Source organism: Carex rostrata, chromosome 8 (genome assembly GCF_964058835.1).
Source record: "Carex rostrata chromosome 8, lpCarRost1.2, whole genome shotgun sequence".
Taxonomy (NCBI): domain Eukaryota; kingdom Viridiplantae; phylum Streptophyta; class Magnoliopsida; order Poales; family Cyperaceae; genus Carex; species Carex rostrata.
The window spans coordinates 266,472-282,480 of record NC_135925.1 but is presented as its reverse complement, the minus strand read 5'-3'; positions in this window follow the sequence as shown (position 1 = coordinate 282,480).

Below are 16,009 nucleotides of genomic sequence, written 5' to 3'. Positions count from 1 at the left end.
ACGGGTGTATAGACCAATTCCATGTGAAAATACCTCCAACTTGCTTCTACCCTTCTTCAGTTAATGTTGATTTGTTTGCTTCTACCCTTCTTCCGTTAATGTTGATTTGTTTATGACTGGATGGTGACGGTCTAATGCCTCTATTCCCATTAGGCCATTACCACAGAATTTATAAACTAAAGGTTAATGATTTCATCTACATCGATCCGAATCATCCGTGCTTACGTTTAAACCCGCAATTCGTTTTCAAAGCAAAAAAAAAAAAAAGGGGGGTGTTTTATCTTCTTTTTATTTATAATTAAAAAAAAAAATTCAAAAGGGTATAGAAGTTATAATTTTTTCCTCATGGTATAGTATCAACCGTAGCAATGTGAATTTGAATATAATTTTTTGTCGATTCGGGTGTTGAGATAAAAATAGTTTGCGAATATGGATATAAATATAAATATGATTTATGTGGATACAAATACAATAAGGTTTCGGTTTCAGAAGTGGATTTGAATACTAATATGGATTGTTATCCATAGCGGTATTTAAAAAATATATATATATATATATATAGAGAGTAAGTCTATCATACATTGCAATGCATAGTCGTTAATCTAACGGTAACAGTAAAATCAAAAGACACCGTTGGATCAACTATTTTTAAAGTAGCTTAATAAATAGTAAAAAAATTCAAAAAAAGTAAAATTTGGTCTCCAAGCACATATTAATATGGAGAACAAGATGAACAGTTTGGATCGATCATTTGGACTTTGAATCCGGTGATTTATAGTCCAATGCATAAAAATGCCTATGCATTGCAATGTATGGTAGCCTTACTCTATATATATTTGTGTTATATATATATATATATATATATATATGAGGAGGGTTCAAATGCACCCAAATTTTTGTGCACCCAAATGCACCCTATCTTTCAAATCCTTTTTCTCCGTTTTCAAAGTTCGAATAGTCAATCCGAACCGTTAGATGTGATCTATATATTAAGATGTGCTTGGAGACCAAATTTTACATTTTTTGGAATTTTTTTACTATTTATTAAGCCACTTTGAAAATCGCTGATTTTACATTTTCTGGACCATTGGATCAGCGATTTTTCAAAGTGGCTTAATAAATAGTAAAAAAATTCCAAAAAATGTAAAATTTGGTCTCCAAGCACATCTTAATATATAGATCGCATCTAACGGTTTGGATTGACAATTCGGACTTTGAAAACGGAGAAAAAGGATAGGGTGCATTTGAACCCTCCTCATATAGATATATATATATATATATATAGAGAGAGAGAGAGAGAGAGAGAGAGAGAGATGGGCTATGGTGCATTGCAATGCATGAAGGGGTTCGTGCATTGGACCATAAATCTAAAATTCAAAATCCAAATGACCGATCCAAACCGTTCATCTTGTTCTCCATATTAATATGTGCTTGGAGACCAAATTTTACATTTTTCTGAATTTTTTTACTATTTATTAAATATTTTACAAAATTGTTGATCCAACGGTGGCTTAACAAAATAGTAAAATCAGCAGCCACCGTTGGATCAACAATTTTGTAAAATACTTAATAAATAGTAAAAAAATTCAGAAAAATGTAAAATTTGGTCTCCAAGCACATATTAATATGGAGAACAAGATGAACGGTTTGGATCGGCCATTTGGATTTTGAATTTTAGATTTATGGTCCAATGCACAAACCCCTCCATGCATTGCAATGCACCATAGCCCATATACATATATATATATATATATATACACACACACACACACACACACTAGCATCGTACCCGTGCGTTGCAACGGAAACAAACTATTTCATTATAAAATATTATAAAATGAAGAAGATCAAGCGTTTCATTATTTCATTATTTGTGTGATCTTTTTGAAAATCAACAGTTCAAATACGTGCTGCACAAATCTCAAAGCAATAATAATACTGATACGATATGGATACGGCGATACGGCAATTTTAAAAAATGAAGGATACGATACGGCTATTAATATATATATATATATATATATATATATATATATATATATATATATATATATATATTTTTTTTTTTTTTATTTTATATATGATATTTATATAATTATAATTTAAATCAAATTTGTAGAGAAAAATAGTTAAATATTATATTTATCTACAAAATAACACATGTGAACTTTAGTGTAGTGGTAAAATTTTTGGCACCAACAGAACCCAACTGGGTTCGAATCCCACCTTCAGCAGAAAAAAGGGTGCGCGGTGCACAGTCTTGGTCCACAGGCGCCGTGCATGGTTCAGAGGCGCGGTCCACGGTTGCGGCGCGCGGTCTACGGGCGCTGGGATCATATGCGGCGCGACCAGTCCATGCTTAAGTGTTGAAGCGCATAATTTGGAAAATTCATCTATGTGCGATATGAAAATTCAACGGCTGGGCATCCTTCCGAAAAAAAACAGTAAATCAAGACCCTTGCAGGATCTAGACATTAAGCTCCTTAATAAGAAGGATATATATATATATATATATATATATATATATATATATATATATATAGTACGGCTAACGCGCTTCCTTTAGCATATGGGCCGAAATGCTTCCGGTGGAAATTTGAAATTTCAAAATCCAAAAAGTCGATCTGAACCGTTCATCTTCTTCTCCATATTAATATCTGCTTGGAGACCAAATTTTACATTTTTCTGAAATTTGTTACTATTTATTAAGCCACTTTGAAAATCGCTGATCCAATGGTTTTACTGTTTTGTTAAGCCACCATTGGATCAGCGATTTTCAAAGTGGCTTAATAAATAGTAAAAAATTTCAGAAAAATGTAAAATTTGGTCTCCAAGCAGATATTAATATGGAGAAGGAGATGAACGGTTCGGATCGACTTTTTGGATTTTGAAATTTCAAATTTCCACCGGAAGCATTTCGGCCCATATGCTAGAGGAAGCGCGTTAGCCGTACTATATATATATATATATATATATATATATATAGAGAGAGAGAGAGAGAGAGAGAGTAAGGCTACGGTACTTCGCGAATTAAACGAGTTGTTTTAATTCAGGCTCATATCTCTAGTTTCGAAATCCAAATAGCCGATCCAAACCGTTAGATGTTTAATCTATATTAAAATGTACTTGGAGACCAAATTTTATATTTTTTGAATTTTTTTTACTATTTATTAAGATGGTTTGAAAATCGCTGTTTTTTAATGGTGCAAAATTTTAATAAAAACAACGATTTTTAAACCATCTTAATAAATAGTAAAAAAATTTCAAAAAATATAAAATTTGGTCTCCAAGTACATTTTAATATAGATTAAAGATCTAATGGTTTGGATTGGCTATTTGGACTACGAAACTAGAGATATGAGCACGAATTAAAACAGTCCGTTTAATTCGCGAAGTACCGTAGCCTTACTCTCTCTCTCTTTGTATATATATATATATATATATATATATATAGAGAGAGAGAGAGAGAGAGAGAGAGATGGGCTATGGTGCATTGCAATGCATCGAGGGGTTTGTGCATTGGACCATAAATCTAAAATTCAAAATCCAAATGGCCGATCCAAACCGTTCATCTTGTTCTCCATATGAATATGTGCTTGGAGACCAAATTTTACATTTTTCTGAATTTTTTTACTATTTATTAAGTATTTTACAAAATTGTTGATCCAACAGTGGCTGCTGATTTTACTGTTTTGTTAAGCCACCGTTGGATCAACAATTTTGTAAAATACTTAATAAATAGTAAAAAAATTCAGAAAAATGTAAAATTTGGTCTCCAAGCACATATTAATATGGAGAACAAGATGAACGGTTTGGATCGGCCATTTGGATTTTGAATTTTGAATTTTAGATTTATGGTCCAATGCACAAACCCCTCCATGCATTGCAATGCACCATAGCCCATCTCTCTCTCTCTCTCTCTCTCTCTATATATATGTTTGTGGTAGATCCAGATATGAATACGGATAATTATCTATATTAGTACTTTAAATTTTCAGATATTTGTTTGTTTAAAAATTATATATGTTTGTTTGTGTATGGTATTTTTTTTTATTAAAAGCGATTTATTGTTGTTAATAAGATGTATATTTTGTAATAACATAACAAGTTTAACATGAGAAAATGTATTTTGTTCATATTCGAAATATATCTATATTTTATGTTATTTTTATTTTCTAATGAGAAAATTAATTTGTTGAATAATATGTTAATATTCTTAGAATATTCATATTAGAAATCTGAATTATATATGTATATATATTCATATTCATTTAATATCTGATTATATTAGTATTTGTTTAATATTGATCCATATCGGTATCCAAAAAAATTAAAAACGGATATATATATGGTTTACCACTATCTACTTTGTATTCAATATGCTTGAAATTTAAAATGCACAATATGTGGTAGGTGAAATTTGAACCTAAGTCTTCACACTCAAAAAATAAAGTTATAATGTCTAAGTAAATATTTTTTATTTTATGAAGGAGTTAGGACTATAAAATTTCAATATACATAATTAAAATTTTGAAATTATAGAGGTGACTTAGCATCCCTTGCTAACTCTTAGATCCGCAATTGCACCCCTAAGCAAATATGGTTTTCATATTTGTTTAAGTTTTTAAATATGTACGGTAATTTTCAGAATATTTTTTTATCAATCCATATTCAGCATAAAAAAAATTGTATGCTTCGTTTTTTTGGAAAAAAAAAAACTAGAATACAGTTCCTTCCACATCATATAAAAATAAATCCAACTGATTCATTAAAAAAGCATCTGGAGTTATCACGAAATTAGAAAAAATCTGCACAGTTCACATGCCATAAATTGAAAAACAGAAAAAGAAAAAAAAAAAAAAGGAAATTTGATAGAATATCCTACTTTCAAAAATTATGAAACAAAATACATCTCTTCTAAAATTATTGAGAAAATGTTCCGATTTTTTATTTATATCCAAAATTTATTTTAAATTTCAAAACCTATCCGATTCAGCAGATTTTTTTCGAAAAATACCCATTTCGGAAAAAAAATTTCCGGAATTAACCTCTAAAACCGGAAATTTTTTTTCCGGAGTCTCTATTCTGTTTCCGGAAAAAAAATTTCCGGTTTTAGAATCCGGAATTTTTTTTTCCGGAAACAGCAATTAAAATTTCGGAAATTTTTTTTCCGAAATCGCAGTGAATTCATTTATAAAAACCACGGAGTTTCGTCTCTGGCTTTCACTCAGCGCGTTTTCGCTCTCTCACAGTAAGTTATTTATTTATAATTATTTAAATTTATAATTTAAATATATAATTATTTAATTTTAATTTATTTAAATTTAGAAGTATTTAATTTTTAATTACTTAATATATAATTATTTAATTTTTATATATATAATGTTAATTTATTTAAATTTAGAAGTATTTAATTTTTAATTACTTATATATATAATTATTTAATTTTATTAATTCTAAAATAAGTTTTTTAATTCTGAAATAAGTTTATTAATTCTAAAATGATTTAGAATTGTTTTAGGAACCTTTTTCCTTTTCGGATCCCTTATGGAGCTCTGACTGTCTGATCGATCGGTTCTTCCATTGAGGTAATTTTATGTTATTTATGTTATTGTTCATTTAATATATAATTCATTAGTTCATTCCAAAATGATTTTTTTTTTATAATATTTGTCCAGAAAATTTAGAATTTTTTACAACCTTCCAAAATGGTTTAGAATAATTAAAAAAAATCCAAAATAGTTTAGAATGTTGCCCTATTAATTTATGAAATTCCAAAATAGTGTAGAATAATTATGGAATATCCAAAATTGTGTAGAATATTTTTTAGAGGCAACACAATTTTTAATTACTTATATGCTGTTATTTTTGAAATTGCCAGACCAATCGAAATTAAAAATGACAACTATTTGTGTGAAAATTTATATTGGAGGGGAAATCCAATACAATGATGACGGGGTCTATTACAGTACCCGAGCTAAATACTCATTACCGCTAACCGTGAACCACAGTTTTGATTATCTTCTGAATGAGATTTATAAATTAGTTGGGTACAATTCTAGCAATGCAAATCTAGAAATCCAGGCCAGGTATAACATGTCCATTGATGGCCAACGTGTCTACCAATTAGTACCGGTAATGAACCAACAATCATTTGAAATGATTTTAGGAATTGTGTCGTCTTTTCCACAAAGGTTACTGGTTCTGGAGTTATATGTAGAATTGGAACTGAACTATACCAGTCATATACCTGAACCTCGATCCCGACCCAGTACCAGTCGAAATCCTGTGGATCCCAACCCAATACCAGTTAGATCCCGACCTAGCACCAGTCGGTACTCTGTGGATGTAACAATGAGACCCCGACCCAGTATCGGTAGCAACTCTGTGGATCAACCAGTTATACCCCGATCCAGTACCAGTCAGAATCATGTGGATCAAGACCCAATACCAGTTAGATCCCGACTTAGTACCGGTCGGCACTCTGTGGATATACCAATGAGATCTCGACCCAGTTCCAGTGCGGTCCACAGACATGTACGTGATTATTCGCATGTACCTGTGGATGCAATTGATTCTGATAGTTTGGTGAGTGGAGATGAGATGCTCTCCGGTGAGTCGTCGGGTTCTGATGATGATATCGGACAGCCCAACCAGTCACAACCACAGTCCTGTCAAATACAATCCCGTCAATTACAGTACCCGATAATTGGTCGGGAAAATATGACACATCCGGTTGACATTTCAATGACATATCCGGTTTTCGGCCTGCGGATGTCGAATTTTTCGGCAGCTCAAAAAAAACATTCGATAATCCATTGGCTAAGGGTGTAGTTTATGAGTCGAAAATGACTCTAAGGATTGCAATCAATGAGTTTCATCTTGAAAAGAATTGTGAGTGCAAGGTTCTTAGAAGCGAACCTAGACGTTACGAGGTGGTGTGCAGAGATGTTTTTTGTAAATTTAAGGTGTGCACGAAGCAGAACGGTCTTTCAGAATCTTGGATTATTACCAAACAAGCACTTCCCCATACGTGAACAGTATTGGCAACATGTACTGATCATTATCAGCTTACAACAGAGATGGTTGCCCTTGCGATTGATAAGACCATTAGAAGGGATGTGTGCTTTTCTATAAATCATATTCGAGATATCTCTCTTGGTGCTCGTGCATATCCTGGGGAAGCGATGGCTCTATTTGTTGCCATCTTCCAAACTGTCGCATGCAGCGATCAGGATTGTGATGCTCAACAATCCAATAAAAAATAAGAGGACCGCGGTACAAGTAGTACGGCTGACAAATTTAGAGTTGCAATGTTAGGTAGAATTTATAATTGTGATGACATGAGTAAAAGAAAGAATACGACTTTATTACAATGTACCTGGTCCGCCCGGGTTCTTCTCGAAAGCTGGTGGTAAACAGATGCATATGGCTGCCAATTCACCATGTTATCCGTCAGTTGCTGAAGCTGGTTGCGGGGGATACTTGGACTGGAGATTCCACCATGGGACGAGTTTTCCCAATTATGTGGGCCTTTCCACATGTCAGTAAAGGCTGGAATGTATCTTCTGTTTCTGCGCCCCATTTTAGTTGAGATCCCAGTAACGGCCGGTGAATTTGAAATCGGGTCACGACCAGTGTTGCAGAAGCATGGTGGGACCATGAATGGAGTGGCATGAAGGACTGGATGCGAGAAAAAGATTTCGATATAAATAGGCGAGAACAACTCCGCTCCAATTGTAATTCTGCAGCTCGTCTAAGTTTTCAATCATGCTGAGATACCACAGCGGTATTCCGTCCCCGCTACTGTCAGCAAACATTGTATTCCCTAGCATGTCGAGGAGAAATCCACGGACATACCTAATCGTCAATTGTAGAATCTGAGTACTTTATTTAAAATATCAAATACGAATAGGGTTGTAAATAAAAAAAAAATACTAACCACTTCAATTGTTCGTCGGTCGCATTTGTTGGTAATTTTTTGAAGCGCTCACGGAGTACTTTTTTGGCCACCAGCATGTCGCTAGTATCTTTTTCCCTCTTTTTCATTAACCCCTTCACTTCATTATCTTTCATGCCTAACAACTCATACAGTCGGCCTTGAAAACTCGCCGAGTCTGTAATTCCCGTTATCGGATCCCTCGTAATAGGCAAACTCCACAGACAACTCACATCCTCCAGAGTAACTGTAATTTATTTAACTTGTCAGTAAGGAATTCAAATAAAAATAATTTTCAATTAGTTAATACCTGTCATCTCTCCGAAGGGAAGATGAAAAGTGTGCCTCTCCGGACGCCACCGCTAGACAAGTCCGTGAATGAGGGTCGCATCGAGGGCGATATCAGGCAATGTCGCGATCTAATATAAGCTCATTCGAATTAAAAATGGTGCGTACCTCTCATCATACTCGCATTTGTGCCGATAATGTCTCACCGTTAAAATATCTGTACTCTAAAGTAAGAAAGAAATCAATTACAATATAATTTGATTACTTACAGAGTTATGAAAAATAAAATAAATAAATGCTTACCTCCTTAGACACCTCAGATACCCTATGATTGCCGTGAACTGTCTATAACAAGGGGCTAAATTTATGCTTAAGTACTTGGTCTGCCATACTACAAAATTCGAACAATATTGTAAATCACCTTAAATTTTCTAAATTATTCTACACCATTTTGTTATTAATAAAATAATTTTCTAAATTAATAGGGTAATTTTCTGGACAATTTTGGTATTTTCTAAATTATTCTACACCATTTTGGTATTTTCTAAATTATTGTAGACTATTTTGGAATTAAAATAAAATTATTCTACACATTTTGGTATTTTCTAAATTATTCTACACCATTTTGGTATTTTCTAAATTATTCTACACCATTTTGGTATTTTCTAAATTATTCTACACCATTTTGTTATTTTCTAAATTATTCTAGACTATTTTGGTATTTTCTAAATTAGTCTACACCATTTTGGCATTTTCTAAATTAATAAGACAATATTCTAAACCATTTAAAATGAACTAAAATATAAAAACCTGAATTGCAGATCTGATCGATCAGACAGTCAGAGCTCCGAAAGGGACCTGAAAAGAAAAGAGATTTCTAAAAAAATTCTAAATTAATCGAATAATTTTCTACATTAATAGGATAATTTTCTACACCATTTGGTATTTTCTAAACTATTCTAGACCATTTTCGTGTTTTCTAAATTATTATAGACTATTTTGGTATTTTCTAAATTATTCTAGACCATTTGGTATTTTCTACACTATTCTAGACCATTTTGGTATTTTCTAAGTTATTCTATACTATTTTGGTATTTTCTAAATATTCGAGACTATTTTAGTATTTTCTAAATTATTTTACACCATTTTGGTATTTTCAAAATTATTCTAAACTATTTTGGTATTTTCTAAATTATTCTACACCATTTTGGTATTTTCCAAATTATTCTACACCATTTTGGAATTTTCTAAATTATTCTAGACCATTTGGTATTTCCTAAATTATTCTATACAATTTTCTAAATTTCTAAATTATTTGGACATTATTCTAAACCATTTAAAATTAAATATTAAATAAATAAAAAAAATATACCTTAATTCGGATGAAAGATGTGTAGGAATTTCATGAGGATGAGATGGGTGAAAAAACAAAATTTTCATCCTTTTTAATCGTCCAAAACGGAACGTCTCTTTTATGCTAACTCTACTCAAACATTTATTTATACATTTTGCATACAAGACTAAAAATAATAATCTACATTTATGGAAATATATCTAAATCAAGATTCAAGATTTAGATCTCATACCTCACGTTAAATGTCAATTTAACGGTTAGAGAAAGTCGATTTTCTCTAGGTCTCTTGGAAACCTTCACATCGTTGCCTCTAAGTGTTCACCTTGAACTAAACAAGGATTAGTTCTAGATCTTGCTAGAAATCCACTAATCTAAGCTTAGTATAAAGTTAGTAACCCCTTGTTAGCCTCCAAAATTAATTTCTTAATTAAATGGCTAACCTAATTAATAGATCTAGAATTAATGCAAGAAAGGAGGGAGAGCTCTTTTGCTCTTTTGTGTTGCCACCACAAAGTGAGGAGAGAGAAAGATGGATGAGAGTCACATGTGGAGTGCTCTTTATATAGAGAAAAGCTAGGGCAACTTTGGAGTGAATAAGACCAAATTACCCCTCCTTTTGTCACATGCAATCATATGTCATATTTGTGTGGCCAATAACACCATGGCCAATCATGCCTCATGGTGTACCTCTCAATTGCACATTTAATTCTAAATTAATTAATGTTCGGGTTATAATAATAATGTAATGTACATTATTATATTTATGTGACACAATATTATGCTATGTAATATATATATTACATTTCACCAAATAATATTCTTCACATATCTAATATAATTTATACTAAGCTGTTACAACATGTAACATTTTATTTCAATATTTTATCACATGTATTTTATTTCATATCATATGAAATATCACACACCATATAAATATAAAATAACTTTATTGTTTCTTGTTCAGTTGGTGTGACCTTTATCGAGTATCTATGTTAAATTGGTAATGGTATAAATCATTTTATTACCATAAACTATAAGCGGTGTTCTAGCTACACATTTTAGTCACCCAATTAACATAGATGTAATGTAACCAGTTTACAAAACACGATCCTATAGCAATGTTATTAATAACATTACTTGTGTCCATTCCTTGCCTCATGATATTATGAATAATATACAAAGTATGGCGGTGTCATCTTTGTAATATATTCGTTTCTTGATCTCTCGAGTAAATTATAAATATATAGTTGACAGCGCTTCAACTATACTGCATGCATTTATAATTCTACTATATCAAGGGCCCAACAATATCATCACTCACTATAAATGAGGAGCAATGATACTATTGACATATATCTTTCTCCCGCACAAGCCATATACAAAGAACTACTATTTTTATCATTACTTGCAATAAGCAACTTTTAATAGTAATTATATTATGAGGAGGGTTCAAATGCCTCCATTTTTTGTGCCTCCATCATGCCTCCATTTTTAAAAACTTAAATAACTCAAAATTTAAAACTTAAACATCAAAATAAAACCGTTAGATGTGATCTATGTTATTTTCTCTATGTGCCCATAAAAAATTATCACATTTTGATTTTTCTTTTATGTGAATCAATAAGTTAAAAAATAAACGTCTAGAAATTATCCACATTAGTATACATTTTTACAAGCTCAAGATGACAACAAAAATAAAGTTGAAATGCCATAAATTTTTACACATGCATAGATAAAATGATATAGTTCATATCCAATGGTTTTATTTTTGACTTTTAAGATTTAAATTTTGAGTTATTAAAGTTTTTAAAAATGGAGGCATGATGGAGGCACAAAAAATGGAGGCATTTGAACCCTCCTCTTATATTATACATTTCTCATGTGAAAAAGATACAGTCTTATATCTTAGAATCCATAGACACAATGAAAACATTAATGACATAAACACAATCCATATAATGTTTCATTTGTTAGGTCTTGTTCAATGTATGGAACCTTTCATACACTCGTGTTATCAAATGATAATTTTTTATCAACATTCATAGAACTACAATGTACTTTAACTAACACGACAATCATTTTTGTGATATATTAGTGTTTCATGCTAATTATCAAGATTGTGAACATTTTAAAGTTATATGTTTATTATGATTTAGAGTTCTATGGTTCAAGACTAAAAGCATCTTCTTGAACACTTCTAAAGTCAAACATTAAACTCAAGGAACAAAATATATATAATATCCAATTCATAAACTCAACATGTAAAAGTAATCAATAAATGATAACTTTTAGAACACAAAACTAACAAGATGGAGTGAGTGAGTGGGGAAAAAAGAGACCCGCGCCCCTTTTGTAGGCCAGTCCCGAGTCCGGAAAAAAAATTTCCGGATTTGAGAGCTATTTCCGGAAAAAAAAATTCCGGACTCTAAAACCGGATAAATTTTTTCCGGACTTAGCAACGTGTTTCCGGAAAAAAATTTTCCGGTTTTAGAGGTTTAGTTCGGAAAAAAAAATTCCGGAATGGGTATTTTTGGAAAAAAAAACTGACGATTGGGATATTTTTTGAAATTTAATATAAATTTTTGATATTTATAAAAAAATCCGGAAAATATTTATGTGGGCCCGGATTTTACCCTCTCTCCTAATTACTCCCTTCTCCTTTTTTTTTTTCCTTCTACAAAGAGAGATTTTCATTTTTCAAGATTAATCGGCCTAAAATATCTTGGATGTATTGCTTCGAACTTCTTGGAATAAGTCCGATAAATAAATCATTCAATGGTGAAAGTGATGAACATTTTTTTTAATGTGATCTCGTAGTCACACACAGTATCCAAACAAAAGTCGGAAGCCATTTATTATAGAAATTGATATTGAGTCTTTGCTATGAAAGATTATACCACTACAATTGGAATATAACCTCAAAGGTAAATGTGAAGAATTTCTAATTATTTTACAGCGCTCTACATCGCATGGATGTCAGACATATCTAATAATATGTATTATTTTTTTAAAAATTAATTCACCTGGTTACGAAAAAAAAACTCTACTAAAAAATTATAAAAAAATTTAAAAAGAAATTTTTAAATGATCAATTTTGATCTGTTATTTGGTGATTATAATTATTAGAAAGTTTACTGTCAAATATATACAAGTAATCATCTTATAGAAATCATATAGAAATATATGTTTGAAATTTATAATTAGTTGATACAATATGGGCTGAGGCTACCTCATACCCATACTTGCGTTATAATTTTGATTTTCTTATATTAAATTTAATATTAAATTGTAATAATTGAGAGCTGCAACAATAATCGGACTTGTACCAAGGAGTTTGAAGCAATACATCTAAGAGATTTTGGAAAAGGGAAAATAATTGTTTGTAGAAAAAAAGATTAAAAAATGAAAAGTGGAGAAGGGAGTAATTAGGAGGAAAGAGGAGGGAGAGAAAAATTGGCATTTTGTTAATTTAAAAAACATAGAGTATTTTGTTTGATAATTTCAGGAGATAGGTCATATTCTATCAAAGTTCCCAAAAATTGGTTTCTACATCATACTTGACAATAACATTTTCCGATCCAATGCAATTTCAAGATTCCAATCAAGTCAGTCCCTTTTAACTCCTAAGAATCTTACTGAATCTTAGATAATAGCCACAAAAACTCATTTACTTACAACATCTACATTTATTGATCATTAGACTGAGATTAAAACAGATAATTGAAATTAATTCAATGTTGATTTCAAATTATTGTACTCGTGCAATTAATTTTGATTGATTTTACTGTTTAGAAATTGAAAATAAAATTATCATATATCTCGGAAATTAATTTCTAAAATTGATAAACAAATAAGAATTAATTTTTTTTTATCAACATGACGTTTTGAAAATAATTTCATTCAAAAAACATTGTATTTATGAAATTATTAATATATATGCTCTTACACTTTTTTGACAAAAGGTCTCGTCTTTTTGTTACTGTTGAGATATCACATGTTATAAATTAGAGTAAGGCTTGGGTGCTATGGATAGCATAAGGACATCCGTGCTATAGCCTCAAAAATATATTGTATAAACTTCAAACTTCGATTTAAGTAGCTCAATAAATTGGTTATATAATTAGAGTAGCTCAAGCTTTTTGAGCTACTTCAAACTTCAAACTTCGATTTAAGAAGGAACTTAAAAAAGTCTCAGTCTAGAATTAAACAAGAGTTCAAGATCACCTTCCTTGAATTTGCGAGGTGCGATGCACTTGTCATGAATCCGCTTGGTCCTCTCCTTGTAGATTCTTGCATTCTCATAAGCGTGTAAGCGCATTTCCTCCAACTCGTGTAAGTCAAGGATACGCTTTTCTCCTGCTGCAAGCAGGTCCATGTTAATGGCTCGTGTGGCCCAGAATGATCTCCACAGGTAGGTGGCATGGCTTTCCGTACACCAGCTTGAAAGGGCTCATTCCAATCGGTGTTTTGAAAGCGGTGCGGTATGCCCAAAGCGCATCATTCAGCTTAAGCGACCAATCCTTCCTTGTCCTTGCCATAGTCTTCTCCAGGATAGTCTTGATTTTCCTGTTAGAAATCTCGGCTTGACTATTAGATTGAGGGTGATAAGAAGTGGTTACCTTGTGGTTTACCCCATGATGGGTAAGGAGGTTGTCAAACTGTCAGTTGATGAAGTGCTTGCCTCCATCACTGATAATGGCTCGAGGTATTCCAAAGCGAGAGAAAATGATGTCAGTGAATAGTCACTTCACTGCATTTGAGTCTGCTTTCCGATAAGCTACTGCTTCCACCCCACTTGGACACGTAATCAACTGCTACCAGGATGTACTCATTCCCACATGATGATAGGAATGGTCCCATGAAATCAATGCCCCACACGTCAAAAAGTTCTACATCTAGGATGGAGTGGAGAGGCATCTCATTGCGCTGTGATATGTTCCCAGTCCGTTGACACTTGTCCCAGGCGGAGATGAAGGTTCTAGCATCCCTGAAAATAGAAGGCTAAAAGAAACCAGATTGCAATACCTTGGTGGCCGTTTTGGAGAATGAGGCATGTCCCCCATATGCTGATGAGTGACAATGCGCAAGAATGGAGTGCGTCTCCTCATGAGGCACACAGCGTTGGTAGATACCATCAACACCTATTTTGAAAAGATAAGGGTCATCCCAAAAATAATACCTGGCATCCGATCGGAGTTTCTTCCTTTGCTGGTAGGTCATGGTGTCAGGTACGGCACCAGAAACAAGAAAGTTGGCGATGTCTGCATACCAAGGTGCTGACTGGGTAGCTGTCCGAGCCAATGTCCGGGTCGTGTCAATGTCGGTCTAGGTCGGACTGGTACTGGTCCGAGTCGGACGGAGGTCATCCTGAGCAGAGGTAATTGCAAGGAGCTATTCATCTGGAAATGATTCATTGATTGGCAAGTTGGCAAGCCTTTCATCTTCCTAGTGGAGTCGGGATAAATGGTCGGTTACTGTGTTATCAATTCCTTTCTTGTCTCTAATCTCGAGATCAAATTCCTATAAAAGAAGAATCCAACGAATCAATCTAGGTTTAGCATCATTTTTTGTCAAAAGATACCTGAGGGCAGCATGATCTGTATAGACAATGATTCTTGAGCCAACTAGGTACGATCAAAACTTGTCGAGAGCGAACACAATTGCGAGAAGTTCCTTCTTGGTGGTTGTGTAGTTCATTTGGGCTGGATCCAGCACCTTGCTAGCATAGTAGATAGCACACGGCTTCTTATCTTTCCTTTGCCCTAGAACTGCCCCAACAGCATAATCAGTCGCATCGCACATAAATTCGAATGGCAGAGACCAGTCAGGGGGCTGCAGGATGGGTGCGAAGATGAGGGCCTCTTTCAAGCTGCAAAAAGACTTAACGCAATCATCAGTAAAAATAAAGTCAGAATATTTAATGAGAAGATTGGCTAGTGGTATCGCGATCTTCGAGAAGTCCTTGATAAATCGGTAGTTGAAACCGGCATGTCCAAGAAAGCTGTGGACCCCTTTTACACTCGTCGGGATCTCGAGTTTCTCAATCACCTCAATCTTAGCCCTGTCAACCTCAATGCCTTTAGACGTCACAACATGTCCCAGAACAACACCCTCTTGGACCATGAAGTGACACTTCTCCCAGTTAAGGATCAGGTTAACTTCTTCACACCTCTGAAAAATATTACATAGGTTAGTCAAACAAGAGTCAAAACATGCACCATACACAGAAAAATCATCCATAAAAATCTCAACCTCATTCTCAATAAAGTCAGAAAAGATAGCCATCATGGCTCTTTGGAAGGTTGCTGGTGCATTACAAAGACCAAAGGACATCCTACGATATGCATATGTACCATAAGAACAAGTGAAAGTGGTCTTTTCTTGATCTTTGGGTGGATGGGTATTTGGAAGAAACCAGAATAACCATC